This window comes from Taudactylus pleione, unplaced genomic scaffold, assembly GCF_031769625.1.
Source record: "Taudactylus pleione unplaced genomic scaffold, aTauple2 ptg000563l, whole genome shotgun sequence".
Taxonomy (NCBI): Eukaryota; Metazoa; Chordata; class Amphibia; order Anura; family Myobatrachidae; genus Taudactylus; species Taudactylus pleione.
In genome coordinates, this window is record NW_028284965.1 from 1,692,550 (window position 1) to 1,712,400 (window position 19,851).

The 19,851-nt window shown below is 48.3% G+C and overlaps 1 pseudogene; it reads right to left on the minus strand.

The window, feature by feature from the left end:
* Positions 1-328: 328 nt before the first annotated feature.
* LOC148481779 (uncharacterized) lies at positions 329-19,768 on the minus strand (annotated as a pseudogene).
* Between the last annotated feature and the right edge of the window lie 83 nt (positions 19,769-19,851).

Consider the following 19,851-nt stretch of genomic DNA (forward strand, 5'->3'; position numbering starts at 1 on the left):
GGTATATGGGGTGCTGTATGGATTGGAAAGGTATATTGGGTGCTGTATGGATGGCACAGGTATATGGGGGTGCTGTATGGAAGGAACAGATATATGGGGTCCTCTACGGATGGGACAGGTATATGGGGGTGCAGTATGGATGGCACAGGTATATGGGGCTGCTCTATGGATGGGACAGGTATATGGGGGAGCTGTATGGATGAGACAGGTATATGGGGGAGCTATATGGATGACAAAGGTATATGGGGGTGCTGTATGGATGGGATAGGTATATGGGGGTGCTGTATGGATGGGACTGGTTTATGGGGGTGCTGTATGGATGGGAAAGCTATAAGGGAATGCTGTATGGATGGCACAGGTATATGGGGTGCTGTATGGATGGGATAGGTATAGGGGGTGCTGTATGGATGGGACAAGCATATGGGGGTGCTGTATGGATTGCACAGGTATATGGGGGTGCTGTATGGATGGCACAGGTATATGGTGGTGATGTATGGATGACACAGGTATAAAGGAGTGCTGTATGAATGGCACAGGTATAAGGGGGAGCTGTATGGATAACACAGGAATATGGGGAGCTGTATGGATGGGACAGGCATATGGGGGTGCTGTATGGATGGCACAGGGATAAGGGGGTGCTGTATGGATGGGACAGGTATATGAGGGTGCAGTATGGATGGGACAGCTATAAGGGAATGCTGTATGGATGGCACAGGTATATGGGGGTGCTGTATGGATGTCGTGGGCATATGGGGTGCTGTATGGATGAGACAGGTATATTGGGTGCTGTATGGATGGCACAGGTATATGGAGGTGCTGTATGGATGGCACAGGTATATGGGGGTGCTGTATGGAAGGAACAGGAATATGGGGTGCTGTATGGATGGGACAGGTATATGGGGGTGCTGTATGGATGGCACATGTATAAGGTGGTGCTGTCTGGATGGGTCAGGTATATGGGGGAGCTGTATTACTCGATGGTTATATGAGGTGCTGTATGGACGGGATAGGTATATGGAGGTGCTGTATGGATTGGACAGGTATATGGGGGTACTGTATGGATGGGACAGGTATAATGGGGGTGCTGTATGGATGGCACAGGTATATGGGGTGCTATATGGATGGCACAGGTATATGGGGGTGTTATATGGATGGGACAGGTATAAGGCAGTGCTGTATGGATGGGACAGGTATATGGGGGAGCTGTATGAATCGATGGGTATATTGGGTGCAGTACGAATGGGACAGATATATGGGGGAGCTCTATGAATGGGTCAGGTATAAGGGGGTGATGTATTGATGGGACAGGTATATGAAGGGGCTGTATGGAAGGCACAGGTATGTGGGGGAGCTTTATGGATGCACAGGTATATAGGGGAGCTGTATGGATGGCACAGGTATGTGGTGGTGTTGTATGGATGGCACAGGTATGTGGGGGTGTTGTATGGATGGCACAGTTATATGGGGGTGCTATATGGATGGGACAGGTATATTGGGGTGCTATATGGATGGCACAGGTTTATGGAGGTGCTGTATGGATGGGACAGGTATATGGGGGTGCTATATGGATGGCACAGGTATATGTGGGAACTGTATTGATGGCACAGGTAGGGGGAGCTGTAAGAATCGATGGGTATATGGGGTGCTGTATGAATGGGACAAATATAGGGGGGAGCTGTATGGATGGGTCAGGTATATGGAGGTGCTGTATGGGTGGGACAGGTATATGGGGGTGCTATATGGATGGCTCAGGTATATGTGGAAACTGTATGGATGGCACAGGTATATGGAGGTGCTGTATGGATGGCAAAGGTAGATGAGGGAGCTGTATGGATGACACAGGTATATGGGGGAGCTGTATGGATGGCTCAGGTATATAAGGGTGCTGTATGAATAGAACTGTATATTGGGGTGCTGTATGGATGGAACAGATACAAGGGGTGCTGTATGGATGGGATAGGTATAAGGGGGTGCTGTAAGGATGGGCCAGGTATATGGGGTTGCTGTATGGATGGGACAGGTATATGGGGGTGCTGTATGGATGGGACAGGTATATAAGGGTGCTGTATGATTAGAACTGTATATTGGGGTGCTGTATGGATGGAACAGATACAAGGGGGTGCTGTATAAATGGGATAGGTATAAGGGGGTGCTGTAAGGATGGGCCAGGTATATGGGGTTGCTGTATGGATGGGACAGGTATATGGGGGTTCTTTATGGGTGGTACAGGTATATGGGGTGCTGTATGGATGGCACAGGTATATGGGTGTGTTGTATGGGTGGGTCAGGTATATGGGGGCACTGTATGGATGGGACTGGTATATGGGGGTGCTGTATGGAAGGCACAGGTATATGGGGTGCTGTATGGATGGCACATTTATATGGGTGTGTTGTATGGGTGGGACAGGTATATGGGGGCACTGTATGGATGGGACAGGTATATGGAGGTGCTGTATGGATGGCACAGGTATATGGGGCTGCTCTTTGGATGGGACAGGTATATGGGGGAGCTGTATGGATGAGACAGGTATACGGGAGTGCTGTATGGATGGGATAGGTATATGCGGGTGCTGTATGAATGGAACTGGTTTATAGGGGTGCTGTAAGATTGGACAGGTATATGGTTGACCTGTAAGGATGGGACAGGTATATGGGGGAGCTGTATGGATGAGACAGGTATACGGGAGTGCTGTATGGATGGGATAGGTATATGCGGGTGCTGTATGAATGGAACTGGTTTATAGGGGTGCTGTAAGATTGGACAGGTATATGGTTGACCTGTATGGATGGGACAGGTATATGGGGGTGTTGTATGGATGGGACAGGTATATGGGGTGCTGTATGGATTGCACAGGTAAATGGGGGTGCTATATGGATGGGACAGGTTTATGTGGGTGCTGTATGGATGGGACAGGTATATGGGGTGCTGTATGGATTGCACAGGTAAATGGGGGTGCTATATGGATGGGACAGGTTTATGTGGGTGCTGTATGGATGGGACAGGTATAAGGGGGTGTTGTATGGATGGGATAGATATATGGAGGAGCTGTATGAATCGATGGGTATATGGGGTGCTGTACGAATGGGAAAGGTATATGGGGGAGCTGTAGGGATGGCACAGGTATACGGGGATGCTGTATGGATGGGACAGGTATATTGGATGCTGTTTGGATGGCACAGGTATATGGGGGTGCTGTATGGATGGTACAGGTATATGGAGGAGCTGTATGGATGAGACAGGTATATGGGAGTGCTGTATGGGTGGGTAAGGTATATGGGGGTGCTGTATGGATGGGACAGGTGTATGGGGGTGCTATATGGATGGCACAGGTAAATGGAGGAACTGTATGGATGGCACAGGTATATGGAGGTGCTGTTTGGATGGCTCAGGTATATGGGGGTGTTGTGTGAATGGCACAGGTATGTGAGGGTGTTGTATGGATGGCACAGGCATATGGGGGTGCTATATGGGTGGGGCAGGTATATGGGGGTGCTGTATGGATGGGTGCTGTATGAATAGAACAGGTATATCGGGGTGCTGCATGGATGGCACATGTATAAGGTGGTGCTGTCTGGATGGGTCAGGTATATGAGGGAGCTGTATTACTCGATGGTTATATGAGGTGCAGTATGGATGGGATAGGTATATGGAGGTGCTGTATGGATGGGACAGGTATATGGGGGTACTGTATGGATGGGACAGGTATATGGGGGTGCTGTATGGATTGCACAGGTATATGGGGTGCTGTATGAATGGCACAGGTATATGGGGATGTTATATGGATGGGACAGGTATAAGGCGGTGCTGTACGGATGGGACAGGTATATGGGGGAGCTGTATGACTCGATGGGTATATGGGGTGCTGTACGAATGGGACAGATATATGGGGGAGCTCTGTGGATGGGTCAGGTATATGGAGGTGATGTATTGATGGGACAGGTATATGTAGGTGCTGTGTGGATGGCACAGGTATGTGGGGGAGTTTTATGGATGCACAGGTATATAGGGGAGCTGTATGGATGGCATAGGTATGTGGTGGTGTTGTATGGATGGCACAGGTATGTGGGGGTGTTGTATGGATGGCACAGTTATATGGGTGTGCTATATGGATGGGACAGGTATATGGGGGTGCTATATGGATGGCACAGGTATATGGAGGTGCTGTATGGATGGGACAGGGATATGGTGGTGCTACATGGATGGCACAGGTATATGTGGGAACTGTATGGATGGCACAGGTAGGGGGAGCTGTATGAATCGATGGGTATATGGGGTGCTGTATGAATGGGACAGATATATGGGGGAGCTGTATGGATGGGTCAGGTATATGTAGATGCTGTATGGATGGAACATGTATATGGGGGTGCTATATGGATGGTTCAGGTATATGTGGGAACTGTATGGATGGCACAGGTATATGGAGGTGCTGTATGGATGGCAAAGGTAGATGAGGGAGCTGTATGGAAGACACAGGTATATGGGGGAGCTGTATGGATGGCTCAGGTAAGTGGGTGTGTCGTATGGATGTCACAGGTATATGGGAGTGCTATATGGGTGGGGCAGGTATATGGCGGTGCTGTATGGATGGAACAGGTATATGGGGTGCTGTATGGATGGGATAGGTATAGGGGGTGCTGTATGGATGGGACAAGCATATGGGGGTGCTGTATGGATGGCACAGGTATATGGGGGTGCTGTATGGATGGCACAGGTATATGGTGGTGATGTATGGATGACACAGGTATAAGGGAGTGCTGTATGAATGGCACAGGTATAAGGGGGTGCTGTATGGATAACACAGGAATATGGGGAGCTGTATGGATGGGACAGGCATATGGGGGTGCTGTATGGATGGCACAGGGATATGGGGGTGCTGTGTGGATGGGACAGGTATATGAGGGTGCTGTATGGATGGGACAGCTATAAGGGAATGCTGTATGGATGGCACAGGTATATGGGGGTGCTGTATGGATGTCGTAGGCATATGGGGTGCTGTATGCATGAGACAGGTATATTGGGTGCTGTATGGATGGCACAGGTATATGGTGGTGCTGTATGGATGGCACAGGTATATGGGGGTGCTGTATGGAAGGAACAGGTATATGGGGTGCTGTATGGATGGGACAGTTATATGGGGGTGCTGTATGGATGGCACATGTATAAGGTGGTGCTGTCTGGATGGGTCAGGTATATGGGGGAGCTGTATTACTCGATGGTTATATGAGGTGCTGTATGGATGGGATAGGTATATGGAGGTGCTGTATGGATCGGACAGGTATATGGGGGTACTGTATGGATGGGACAGGTATATGGGGGTGCTGTATGGATGGCACAGGTATATGGGGTGCTGTATGGATGGCACAGGTATATGGGGGTGTTATATGGATGGGACAGGTATAAGGCAGTACTGTATGGATGGGACAGGTATATGGGGGAGCTGTATGAATCGATGGGTATATGGGGTGCTGTACGAATGGGACAGATATATATGGGGGAGCTCTATCGATGGGTCAGGTATATGGGGGTGATGTAATGATGGGACTGGTATATGAAGGGGCTGTATGGAAGGCACAGGCATGTGGGGGAGCTTTATGGATGCTCAGGTATATAGGGGAGCTGTATGGATGGCACAGGTATGTGGTGGTGTTGTATGGATGGCACAGTTATGTGGGGGTGTTGTATGGATGGCACAGTTATATGGGGGTGCTATATGGATGGGACAGGTATATGGGGGTGCTATATGGATGGCACAGGTTTATGGAGGTGCTGTATGGATGGGACAGGTATATGGGGGTGCTATATGGATGGCACAGGTATATGTGGGAACTGTATTGATGGCACAGGTAGGGGGAGCTGTAAGAATCGATGGGTATATGGGGTGCTGTATGAATGGGACAAATATAGGGGGGAGCTGTATGGATGGGTCAGGTATATGGAGGTGCTGTATGGATGGGACAGGTATATGGGGGTGCTATATGGATGGCTCAGGTATATGTGGGAACTGTATGGATGGCACAGGTTTATGGAAGTGCTGTATGGATGGCAAAGGTAGATGAGGGAGCTGTATGGATGACACAGGTATATGGGGGAGCTGTATGGATGGCTCAGGTAAGTGGGGGTGTTGTATGGATGTCACAGGAATATGGTAGTGCTATATGGGTGGGGCAGGTATATGGGGGTGCTGTATGGATGGGACAGGTATATAAGGGTGCTGTATGAATAGAACTATATATTGGGGTGCTGTATGGATGGAACAGATACAAGGGGGTGCTGTATGGATGGGATAGGTATAAGGGGGTGCTGTAAGGATGGGCCAGGTTTATGGGGTTGCTGTATGGATGGGACAGGTATATGGGGGTTCTTTACGGGTGGTACAGGTATATGGGGTGCTGTATGGATGGCACAGGTATATGGGTGTGTTGTATGGGTGGGTGAGGTATATGGGGGCACTGTATGGATGGGACAGGTATATGGAGGTGCTGTATGGATGGGACTGGTATATGGGGGTGCTGTATGGAAGGCACAGGTATGTGGGGGTGTTGTATGGATGGCACAGTTATATGGGGGTGCTATATGGATGGGACAGGTATATGGGGGTGCTATATGGATGGCACAGGTATATGGAGGTGCTGTATGGATGGGACAGGGATATGGTGGTGCTATATGGATGGCACAGGTATATGTGGGAACTATTTGGATGGCACAGGTAGGGGGAGCTGTATGAATCGATGGGTATATGGGGTGCTGTATGAATGGGACAGATATATGGGGTAGCTGTATGGATGGGTCAGGTATATGTAGGTGCTGTATGGACGGAACATGTATATGGGGGTGCTATATGGATGGTTCAGGTATATGTGGGAACTGTATGGATGGCACAGGTATATGGAGGTGCTGTATGGATGGTAAAGGTAGATGAGGGAGCTGTATGGAAGACACAGGTATATGGGGGAGCTGTATGGATGGCTCAGGTAAGTGGGTGTGCTGTATGGATGTCACAGGTATATGGTAGTGCTATATGGGTGGGGCAGGTATATGGGGGTGCTGTATGGATGGGACAGGTATATAAGGGTGCTGTATGAATAGAACTATATATTGGGGTGCTGTATGGATGGAACAGATACAAGGGGGTGCTGTATGGATGGGATAGGTATAAGGGGGTGCTGTAAGGATGGGCCAGGTTTATGGGGTTGCTGTATGGATGGGACAGGTATATGGGGGTTCTTTACGGGTGGTACAGGTATATGGGGTGCTGTATGGATGGCACAGGTATATGGGTGTGTTGTATGGGTGGGACAGGTATATGGGGGCACTGTATGAATGGGACAGGTATATGGAGGTGCTGTATGGATGGGACAGGTATATGGGGGTGCTGTATGGAAGGCACAGGTATATGGGGTGCTGTATGGATGGCACAGGTATATGGGGGTGTTATATGGATGGGACAGGTATAAGGGGGTGCTGTATGAATCAATGGGTATATGGGGTGCTGTATGAGTGGGACAGATATATGGTGGAGCTGTATGGATGGGTTAGGTATATGGGGGTGCTGTGTGGATGGGACAGGTATATGGGGGAAGCTGTATGAATGGCACAGGTATATGGTGGTGCTGTATGGATGGCACAGGTATATAGGGGAGCTGTATGGTTGGAATAGTTATATGGGTGTGTTGCATGGGTGGGACAGGTATATGGGGGAGCTGTATGGATGGGACAGGTATATGTAGGTGCTGAATGGATGGCACAGGTATATGGGGGTACTGTATGGATGGGACAGGTATATGGGGGTGCAGTATGGATGGCACAGGTATATGGGGCTGCTCTTTGGATGGGACAGGTATATGGGGGAGCTGTATGGATGAGACAGGTATACGGGAGTGCTGTATGGATGGGATAGGTATATGCGGGTGCTGTATGAATGGGACTGGTTTATAGGGGTGCTGTAAGATTGGACAGGTATATGGTTGACCTGTATGGATGGGACAGGTATATGGGGGTGTTGTATGGATGGGACAGGTATATGGGGTGCTGTATGGATTGCACAGGTAAATGGGGGTGCTATATGGATGGGACAGGTTTATGTGGGTGCTGTATGGATGGGACAGGTATAAGGGGGTGTTGTATGGATGGGATAGATATATGGAGGAGCTGTATGAATCAATGGGTATATGGGGTGCTGTACGAATGAGAAAGGTATATGGGGGAGCTGTATGGATGACAAAGGTATATGGGGGTGCTGAATGAGTGGCACAGGCATATGGGGGTGCTGTATGAATGGGACAGGTATATTGGGTGCTGTAGGGATGGCACAGGTATATGGGGATGCTGTATGGATGGGACAGGTATATTGGATGCTGTTTGGATGGCACAGGTATATGGGGGTGCTGTATGGATGGTACAGGTATATGGAGGAGCTGTATGGATGAGACAGGTATATGGGAGTGCTGTATGGATAAGACAGGTATATGGGGGTGCTGTATGGATGGGACCGGTATATGGGGGAGCTGTATAGATGAGACAGGTATATGGGGAATGCTGTATGGATGGGACAGGTATATGGAGTGCTGTATGGATGGGACAGGTATATGGGGGAGCTGAATGGATGGGACAGGTATATGGGGGAGCTGAATGGATGGGACAGGTATATGGGGAGTGCTGTATGGATGGGACTGGTATATGGGGGTGCTGTATGGAAGGGACAGGTATATGGGGGAGCTGTATGGATGGTACAGGTATATGGTGGTGCTGTATGGATGGCACAGGTATATGGGGTGCTGTATGGATTGCACAGGTATATGGGGGTGCTGTATGGATGGGAAAGTTATATGGGGGAGCTGTATGAATCGATTGGTATATGGGGTGCTGTAAGAATGGGACAGATAAATGGGGGAGCTGTATGGATGGGTCAGGTATATGTGAGTGCTGTATGGATGGGACAGGAGTATGGGGAATCTGTATGGATGGCACAGGTTTTTGGAGGTGCTGTATGGATGGTACAGGTATATGGGGGAGCTGCATGGATGACACAGGTATGGATGGCACAGGTAAGTGGGGGTGTTCTATGAATGGCACAGGTATGTGAGGGTGTTGTATGGATGGCACAGGTATATGGGGGTGCTATATGGGTGGGGCAGGTATATGGGGGTGCTGTAAGAATGGGACTGGTATATAAGGGTGCTGTATGAATAGAACAAGTATATTGGGGTGCTGTATGGATGGCACAGGTATAAGGGGGTGCTGTATGGATGGGTCAGGTATATGGGTGAGCTGTATTACTCGATGGTTATATGAGGTGCTGTATGGATGGGATAGGTATATGGGGGTGCTGTATGGATGGGCCAGGTATATGGGGGTGCTGTATGGATGGGACAGGTATATGGGGGTGCTGTATTGGTGGGAGAGGTATATGGGGTGCTGTATGGATGGCACTGGTATATGGGTGTGTTGTATGGATGGGACAGGTATTTGGGGGAGCTGTATGAATCGATGGGTATATGGGGTGCTGTATGAATGGGACAGATATATGGGGGAACTGTATGGGTGGGTAAGTTATATGGGGGTGCTGTATGGATGGGACAGGTGTATGGGGGTGCTATATGGATGGCACAGGTAAATGGAGGAACTGTATGGATGGCACAGGTATATGGAGGTGCTGTTTGGATGGCACAGGTATATGGGGGTGTTGTGTGAATGGCACAGGTATGTGAGGGAGTTGTATGGATGGCACAGGCATATGGGGGTGCTATATGGGTGGGGCAGGTATATGGGGGTGCTGTATGGATGGGTGCTGTATGAATAGAACAGGTATATCGGGGTGCTGCATGGATGGCACATGTATAAGGTGGTGCTGTCTGGATGGGTCAGGTATATGGGGGAGCTGTATTACTCGATGGTTATATGAGGTGCAGTATGGATGGGATAGGTATATGGAGGTGCTGTATGGATGGGACAGGTATATTGGGGTACTGTATGGATGGGACAGGTATATGGGGGTGCTGTATGGATTGCACAGGTATATGGGGTGCTGTATGAATGGCACAGGTATATGGGGATGTTATATGGATGGGACAGGTATAAGACCGTGCTGTATGGATGGGACAGGTATATGGGGGAGCTGTATGAATCGATGGGTATATGGGGTGCTGTACGAATGGGACAGATATATGGGGGAGCTCTGTTGATGGGTCAGGTATATGGAGGTGATGTATTGATGGGACAGGTATATGTAGGTGCTGTATGGATGGCACAGGTATGTGGGGGAGTTTTATGGATGCACATGTATATAGGGGAGCTGTATGGATGGCATAGGTATGTGGTGGTGTTGTATGGATGGCACAGGTATGTGGGGGTGTTGTATGGATGGCACAGTTATATGGGGGTGCTATATGGATGGGACAGGTATATGGGGGTGCTATATGGATGGCACAGGTATATGGAGGTGCTGTATGGATGGGACAGGGATATGGTGGTGCTATATGGATGGCACAGGTATATGTGGGAACTGTATGGATGGCACAGGTAGGGGGAGCTGTATGAATCGATGGGTATATGGGGTGCTGTATGAATGGGACAGATATATGGGGGAGCTGTATGGATGGGTCAGGTATATGTAGGTGCTGTATGGACGGAACATGTATATGGGGGTGCTATATGGATGGTTCAGGTATATGTGGGAACTGTATGGATGGCACAGGTATATGGAGGTGCTCTATGGATGGTAAAGGTAGATGAGGGAGCTGTATGGAAGACACAAGTATATGGGGGAGCTGTATGGATGGCTCAGGTAAGTGGGTGTGCTGTATGGATGTCACAGGTATATGGGAGTGCTATATGGGTGGGGCAGGTATATGGGGGTGCTGTATGGATGGAACAGGTATATAAGGGTGCTGTATGAATAGAACAGGTATACTGGTGTGCTGTATGGATGGAACAGATATAAGGGGGTGCTCTATGGATGGGATAGGTATATGGGGGTGCTGTAAGGATGGGCCAGGTATATGGGGGTGTTGTATGGATGGGACAGGTATATGGGGGTTCTTTATGGGTGGTACAGGTATATGGGGTGCTGTGTGGATGGCACAGGTATATGGGTGTGTTGTATGGGTGGGACAGGTATATAGGGGCACTGTTTGGATGCGACAGGTATATGGAGGTGCTGTATGGATGGGACAGGTATATGGGGGTTCTTTATGGGTGGTACAGGTATATGGGGTGCTGTATGGATGGTACAGGTATATGGGGGTTCTTTATGGGTGGTACAGGTATATGGGGTGCTGTATGGATGGCACAGGTATATGGGTGTGTTGTATGGGTGGGACAGGTATATGGGGGCACTGTATGGATGGGACAGGTATATGGAGGTGCTGTATTAATGGGACAGGTATATGGGGGTGCTGTATGGAAGGCACAGGTATATGGGGTGCTGTATGGATGGCACAGGTATATGGGGGTGTTATATGGATGAGACAGGTATAAGGGGGTGCTGTATGAATCAATGGGTATATGGGGTTCTGTATGAGTGGGACAGATATATGGGGGAGCTGTATGGATGGGTCAGGTATATGGGGGTGCTGTATGGATGGGACAGATTTATGGGGGTGCTGTATGGATGGGGCAGGTTTATGGGGGTGATGTATGGGTGGGACAGGTATATGGGGTAGCTGTATGGATGGGACAGGTATATGGGGGTACAGTATGGATGGGACTGGTTTATGGGGGTGCTGTATGGATGGCAGAGGTATATGTAGGTGCTGTATGGACGGAACATGTATATGGCGGTGCTATATGGATGGTTCAGGTATATGTGGGAACTGTATGGATGGCACAGGTATATGGAGGTGCTGTATGGATGGTAAAGGTAGATGAGGGAGCTGTATGGAAGACACAGGTATATGGGGGAGCTGTATGGATGGCTCAGGTAAGTGGGTGTGCTGTATGGATATCACAGGTATATGGGAGTGCTATATGGGTGGGGCAGGTATATGGGGGTGCTGTATGGATGGAACAGGTATATAAGGGTGCTGTATGAATAGAACAGGTATACTGGTGTGCTGTATGGATGGAACAGATATAAGGGGGTGCTCTATGGATGGGATAGGTATATGGGGGTGCTGTAAGGATGGGCCAGGTATATGGGGGTGCTGTATGGATGGGACAGGTATATGGGGGTTCTTTATGGGTGGTACAGGTATATGGGGTGCAGTATGGATGGCACAGGTATATGGGTGTGTTGTATGGGTGGGACAGGTATATGGGGGCACTGTTTGGATGCGACAGGTATATGGAGGTGCTGTATGGATGGTACAGGTATATGGGGGCTCTTTATGGGTGGTACAGGTATATGGGGTGCTGTATGGATGGTACAGGTATATGGGGGCTCTTTATGGGTGGTACAGGTATATGGGGTGCTGTATGGATGGCACAGGTATATGGGTGTGTTGTATGGGTGGGACAGGTATATGGGGGCACTGTATGGATGGGACAGGTATATGGAGGTGCTGTATGGATGGGACAAGTATATGGGGGTGCTGTATGGAAGGCACAGGTATATGGGGTGCTGTATGGATGGCACAGGTATATGGGGGTGTTATATGGATGAGACAGGTATAAGGGGGTGCTGTATGAATCAATGGGTATATGGGGTTCTGTATGAGTGGGACAGATATATGGGGGAGCTGTATGGATGGGTCAGGTATATGGGGGTGCTGTATGGATGGGACAGGTATATGGGGGAAGCTGTATGGATGGCACAGGTATATGGTGGTGCTGTTCGGATGGCACAGGTATATGGGGGTGCTGTATGGATGGCACAGGTATATGGGGGAGCTGTATGGTTGGAATAGGTATATGGGTGTGTTGTATGGGTGGGACTGGTATATGGGGGAGCTGTATGGATGGGGCAGGTATATGGAGGTGCTGAATGGATGGGACAGGTATATGGGGGAGCTGTATGGATGGGACAGGTATATGGAGGTGCTGAATGGATGGGGCAGGTATATGGGGGTACTGTATGGATGGGACAGATTTATGGGGGTGCTGTATGGATGGGGCAGGTTTATGGGGGTGATGTATGGGTGGGACAGGTATATGGGGGAGCTGTATGGATGGGACAGGTATATGGGGGTACAGTATGGATGGGACAGGTTTATCGGGGTGCTGTATGGATGGCAGAGGTATATGGGGGAGCAGTATGGATGGGACAGGTATATGGGGGTGCTGTATGGATGGGACAGGTATGTGGGGGTTCTGTATGGATGGCACAGGTATATGGGGGTGCTGTATGGATGGCACATGTATATGGGGGAGCTGTATGGATGGGACAGGTATATGGGGGTACTGTATGGATGAGACAGGTATATGGGTGTACTGTATGGATGGCACAGGTATATGGGGGTGCTGTTTGGTTCGTACAGGTATATGGGGGTGCTATATGGGGGGGGCTATACCAGGTGTATTTTTACCATTTTAAAAGTACACTTTTAGGACACAAAAATATACTTGCACCCATTTTCATGTACCCCTAATTTAACTGCAGCTTTTATTTAGGCAAAATATCCTTGTTTTCTATCATTTTACCAGTGTTACACAAATATGCTTTTAACAGCCATTTAACACAATTTAAGAACCCCAAACACTTTTATTAGATCCTCATAACACTCCTACATTGATTACCAATGTCAGTTAGGCTTTTGTGGGGTACAGAGAGATTTCCCCACATTGTTTTATACTTTTCGCTGGTTTCACCATGGGCAGTTTTCGCACAAATGAATTTTCCTGTTATGTTTGTAATAGGATAGTACGAAAAACTGGATCGCGCAGATTCAAAAGACACAAAAAAATTGCACCAAAACATGCGAAAACTTCTCAGACGTCAAGTTTTCGCTTTTTCGGGGCATCTTAAATCAAGACACCTGTCATTTTCCCGACGCCGGGAGACAGGCGCCCGGCATCCCAATCGAAGGGAATCCGGGCGCTACAAGCGGACAGCCGCGCGGGGGAGGTTTAGGTTTAGGGCACTGGCATCTGGCATTCTCACAATTATTTTTAACTTGTCCCTTGCTCAAGGTATTGTCCCGGGTTGTCTTAAGACTACCACAATTATTCCAGTTCCGAAAACTACGTCCATTTCTGGGCTAAATGACTATCGCCCTATTGCCCTTACTTCATTAATCATGAAGTGTTTTGAGCATTTGGTCTTGGTACGCCTTAAGGGTAGCATTCCAGATACTTTTGATAATTATCAATTTGCATATAGATCTAATAGATCTACTGAAGACACTGCTCTTATGGTCCTTCATAGGGTATTGTGCCATTTAGAGAATAAGGACTCGTATGTTAGACTGTTGTTTGTAAACTACAGCTCTGCTTTCAACACCGTTGTCCCGTCTTTACGTATTGCTAAATTGTTAGCAATTGGTTTAGATGAGTCTATTTGCAATTGGTTGCTGGACTTTCTGTCTGACCGTTCGCAGTCAGTTAGGCTGGGAGATCAGTTTTCATCTCCAATTGTTGTGAATACTGGAGTACCACAGGGTTGTGTTCTTAGGCCCTGATTCAGAGCCGGATGCTCTGACAGAGCGCTCGCTCTGAATCAGGGCCGTCCCTCCTACTTTTTGGAGCGGCCTCCTGGCCGCTCGCATAGCTGTGGGTGACCACCCACAGCTATAGCGAGCGGCCAAAATGATGGTCGCGATGGTCAAGACCATCGCGACCATCGGGCTTGCGATGAGACCCTTGCTGTAGGATCTCGCTGCCGCAAGCCCTGGAGTGCTTTTGGCTCTATCAGAGCCAAAAGCACTCCCACTGACATCACTAGTCACTAGTGATGTCAGTGGGGCCGGCCCCAGATGGTAGGCGTTCCCATGGGAACGCCTCAGGCTGGGCAGCCACGCCCCCGGCTCGCCCACCAAAGGGGTCGTGCTGTCAATCACCATCGACAGCATGCCCCCTTTGGTGCGAGACCCATAATGACGGCTTGGCCGTCGTTATTCGGGTCTCGCGCCTGCGCACTTGGGCAACATTGACCCGCTTGCGAGCGCTCAGCACTCGCGAGCAGGTCTGAATCAGGCCCTTAGTCCCTTCCTTTATTCCTTGTATACATCAGACTGTGTTTCTAGTTCTGAATCTAATCTGATCGCAAAATTTGCTGATGATACTACAGTTGTAGGTCTGATTACTAACGAGGATGAGGACGGCTACAGGGCGGAGGTAGATCGACTTATTAGATAGGGTAAGGACAATAAGTTGCTGTTAAACAGTAAAAAAACTAAAGAGGTGGTGGTTGATTTTAGGAGGTCAAGGAGAAATGTTCCCTGTCCTTTAATCCTGAATGGGGTTGAAGTAGAGAGGGTGGGTGATTTTAAGTTTCTTGGTATTACATTTTCGGAGGACCTGTCATGGTCGTCGCATGTTTCTTTAGTGGTAGGAAATTAAAAGGATGTGGATTATCTAGGCCGTTGCTGGTAAATTTCTACCGTGGTATAATTGAGAGCCTTTTAAGTTATTCGATTATTGTTTGGTACGGGAACTCCACATGTTTGGAGCAGAGATCGTTGACTAGAGTGATCAGGGCAGCTGAAAGAATTATTGGCCAGTCCTTACCTAGGCTAGAGGACATTTATGTTAAAAGGTGCGCTTCTAATGCTAACAAGATAATTGCTGACCACAGCCATCCTTGTCACTCTCTATTCTCACTTTTGCCTTCTGGGAAGCGTTTTAGATGTCTCAAGTGTCGTACTAGTAGGATGCGGAATAGTTTTTTCTCTGCTGCTATATTTAATTTAAATATTTTAAAGGGTGTTATGTAATGTTGACTGTGAGTATCTTGCATTTTACTTTCGCTGATGCATTTTATGTGGATGTGACAGTAAATTTCATTTTTTTGATTTAGGACTTGTAGTTTCACAACAGCTGGAGAGCCACAGGATGGCCAGGCCTGGTATAGGAAATGTGGGGGAGAAGTGATGAGCGCTCCTGGTAGGTCCCTGGGAGGTTTCGACTTGTGCACGCAAACATGGTCCGCTCAGTGGGTGTGTCATGGATTCTGCGCACGCCTATGATGACAGCCAGACACAAAACACCGCCAGGCAAAGGTCTGTCTTTTTCACCTACAAAAAGATTCAAGATATTTTTTTGGAGAGAGATTTACATTTCATTAACTCACAAGACTCGGCCTGATCCTACCACTCATTGTCCAATCAGGATAATAGTAATTGTGCCGCCAGTTCTGTCAGTCTGGAAATTGAAGCCCCAGATATATTAAATGAACTAAGAGAACAGAAACCGGAACAATCACAATAACCCAAAATCAGTGAATTAATTGAAATATAAAATCAAATTTTTTTTCCAAATAAATTTGTCCACATTTAAAAGTATTTACCGACATGATATCTGACAGATATGACGGTTGGTCATCTGCGGCTTCATGCAAATTCTGCTGCGAACTCCTCCCCCAGTGTACATCTGTGCGGCTGCACCATCGAAATCTTCACAAGTCCTAAGGCAGGCGCAGTTTCTTCATGTGAGCGCGGCCTCTTCTATTTGCGGCGGTACGTCTGCGTACAGAGATTGGGATGGATAGCCTTGTGTTTGTGTAGGGTAAGTGCTGCTGACACGAATGGGGATCCTAGAATATTGGGATGTGTAACCCCCAGACCTATTGATAAGTGGTACTGTTTCAGATAATTGGGTGATGTATAAAGAAGAATGTTGCAAGATTATAGTTTACTGGTCTCAATAGACAGCACAAGTAATCAGAATGTTGGTGCTTGTACAGAGAAATGTAGCAAATATAGATGAGGATTGGTTGGTATGAACAAATATTGTAATGTACAAAATGACACAAATGGGGCCATCTTGGACGTGCAGGATGCAGCAAAACAAAAACAAATTGAAACAAAACAAGTCAATGTGGCAATGTCCAGTAACAATGTTAGTGCGGCAGGTGTTTGCCGTAAAGTTGAAGGTGGTAGTGGGTATTAGTCAGAGCCGGCTCAAGGGGTGTTCGACCAGTGCGGTCGAACTGGGGTGCCACCCATAGAGGGCGCACCCCTCCCCAACATCCTGATTTCAGCGGGACAGTACTGAAGTGGCCTGCGGGTGGTCAAATCGAAAGTTTGGGGACCCCCACCGCTGCAGCTGGTTGGTGTCTGGATACTTATGGATGTGTATCAGAGAGATGTGCGCACGGGTGGCCTGTGGTTAACTGTGTGACGTCGATTTCACACAATGGGAACCTTCAGGAGATGCTTCCTCAGGCAGTTCATACCATGCTTGCCTACTTTTGAAAAAGCTTTTCAGAGACAATGTGAAAGCAGCACGGTGGTAAAGTGGGCGTGTACTGCTACATCTGAGAGGCGTGTCATACATCTGAGAGGCGTGTCATACATCTGAGAGGCGTGTCATACATCTGAGAGGTGTGTCATACATCTGAGAGGCGTGTCATACATCTGAGATATGCACCATAAAATTGATTTACATCCAAATGTAAATGAGCCCTAACGCAGTTAGTAAAATCTACTTGTTAAGGAAAACACACCGATACTTTTAGAATATGCATATAGCCATTGGGATCATTGTGCCCTATACCCAATGCAAGGAAACGATACTAATAAGCCCATTGAATGTATATATCTCTGATTTTTTTTTTATTTACATAACAGCTACATAATGGGAGTAAGGTGCAATCAGGGAGATTTGTAGACTCTTCAGGGAGACAGGGAGATTGCTGCTATTTCAGGGAGTCTCCCCCCTGACAATCAGGGAGAGTTGGCAAGTACTGTACATATGGTTCATATGTAGACTGGCCTTGGTGTATCCATACTTCTTGTCTGTTACATCCGGGTACGTTGCTGGCACGGTGTGATGGGGCACGATTCCCCAATCCTGGGGTTTTGTGAGTCGATTCCTGCTGGGCGTTGGTATAGGTGGCGTTCTGCATTGATATTGGCTCAGTGTATACTGACAGGCCTGCGACACTCCCATAACTCACCCCCAACACTCCCAGTGAAGAGACCATGGCCCTGATTCTGGGCCGGACGCTTTGACAGAGCGCCCGCTCTGAATCAGGGCCATCCTTCTTCATTTTAGAGCAGCCTCCTGGCCGCTCGTATAGCTGTGGGTGACCATCACGACCATCGGGCTTGCAACGAGACCCTTGTGGTAGGGTCTCGTTGCCGCAAGCCCAGGAGTGCTTTTGGCTCTATCAGAGCCGAAAGCACTCCCACTGACATCACTTGTGATGTCAGTGGGGCCGGCCCCAGATGGTAGGCATTCCCATGGGAACGCCTCCGTCTGGCCAGCCACGCCCCCGGCACGCCCACCAAAGGGGGCATGCTGTCACTCACCATCGACAGCACGCCCCCTTTGTAGCGAGACCCATAGCGATGGCTTGCCCATCGCTATCAAGGTCTCGCGCATGCGCACGATGGAGCCGCCTCCATCGTGCACATGCGCACTGGGCTAACATCGACCCGCTGGCGAGCGCTCACGTTTCTCAGCATCTTCCAGTCACCGCCCATCACTTTTCCACAACATTTCTGATACCGTACATCTCAATCGTGGCAGCGCCTTTGTGCATACACTCTGTAGCGCAGGCACCATAGGAATGTATCCAGATTTTAACGCATGCGCAGTTGCAAAAATAAAAAATCAATCATCACCGTGAGCATCGGCAATGTGTGCGGCTCTGAATTGGGGCCTCTGTGTTCTCCTAAAATCCTCCAGCTAATGAGTAAAGTGTTTTAAAAAATTTATTCATTTACAAAAGTTGCCTAAAAGTGGATACGGCAAAGTGAAACACCACAGCGGTTTGTGGACGGACCAAGGGATACACCATGAAATAGATTGTGAGGTAAATTATCAGAGAGGCAAGGTCCAGCAGGGTTCAAATATTTGATAAAAAATACTTCTGCATAAAGTATTATCACAGTTGCAGGGAATTGTTGTTCCCCAAAAGCACTCTTTCACAGTATATACCCGGAATATTAGGAGAGTGGTCTGCCTGGCTAAGATGGCGGCTGTGTTTTCTATAAGCTCCGCTGGCGAATTATCTATCTGCATTTGTTGGATGGCCTGATCTTGCGCTAATGCTTCATGCCCGCTCTATATGCTCCTGGAGTGCCCAAGCTCCCCAATGAGCCTCTGTCACCTGCTCTGGGCTGTTCCTTCCCCCGGGAACGGAGCTCCACTCCTATTGCAGCAGACACCGGGGGCCATCTTGGATCCCCCTGCTCCACCACTTGTCTCCTTTCACTTGCTCCTGCTCTGCTGGTAACACCGCTGGGGCCTGCTGTAGCAATTGGGCGTTCTCCCTGACACCCTTGTTCCTCTTCAGCTGTGTAGGGGCCCTGAGAGGAGGCTATAACCATGGGACCTTCCACTATGATTGGGGCTGAGTAGACAGCCATAGGCATTACAAGAACCCTGCTACTCATTCCTTTAAGTGTGAACCTCTGGCTCTGCTCTATACATAATGAGGACCCCATCCACAGTGGTTCTGTATGTTGAGGTCTGCAACAGGTTCTGATTTTTCAGTTTTTTTTACTCTACTATTAACCTGGTCTTCCTGGTATTTTTTTTCTATTAATCTTCACTGAGCCATATATTTCTTTGTGTTTGCTGACATCTAGTGGCGGATCTGAGCTATTACAACAGCAACTTTATCTGAAGTTTAAACTGCTGTATGCTCACTTGAAAGTTGAACTTTAAGCCACCCTGACAACCTGTTTCAGCCCTGTCATTATAACTATACTTGTCATATGGAATCATCATTCAGCCAGTTGATATTCTCTATGTCCATGTCAGCCTTATTGATACCTATAAGTTTATAACCTTGCATATTATTCTGTATT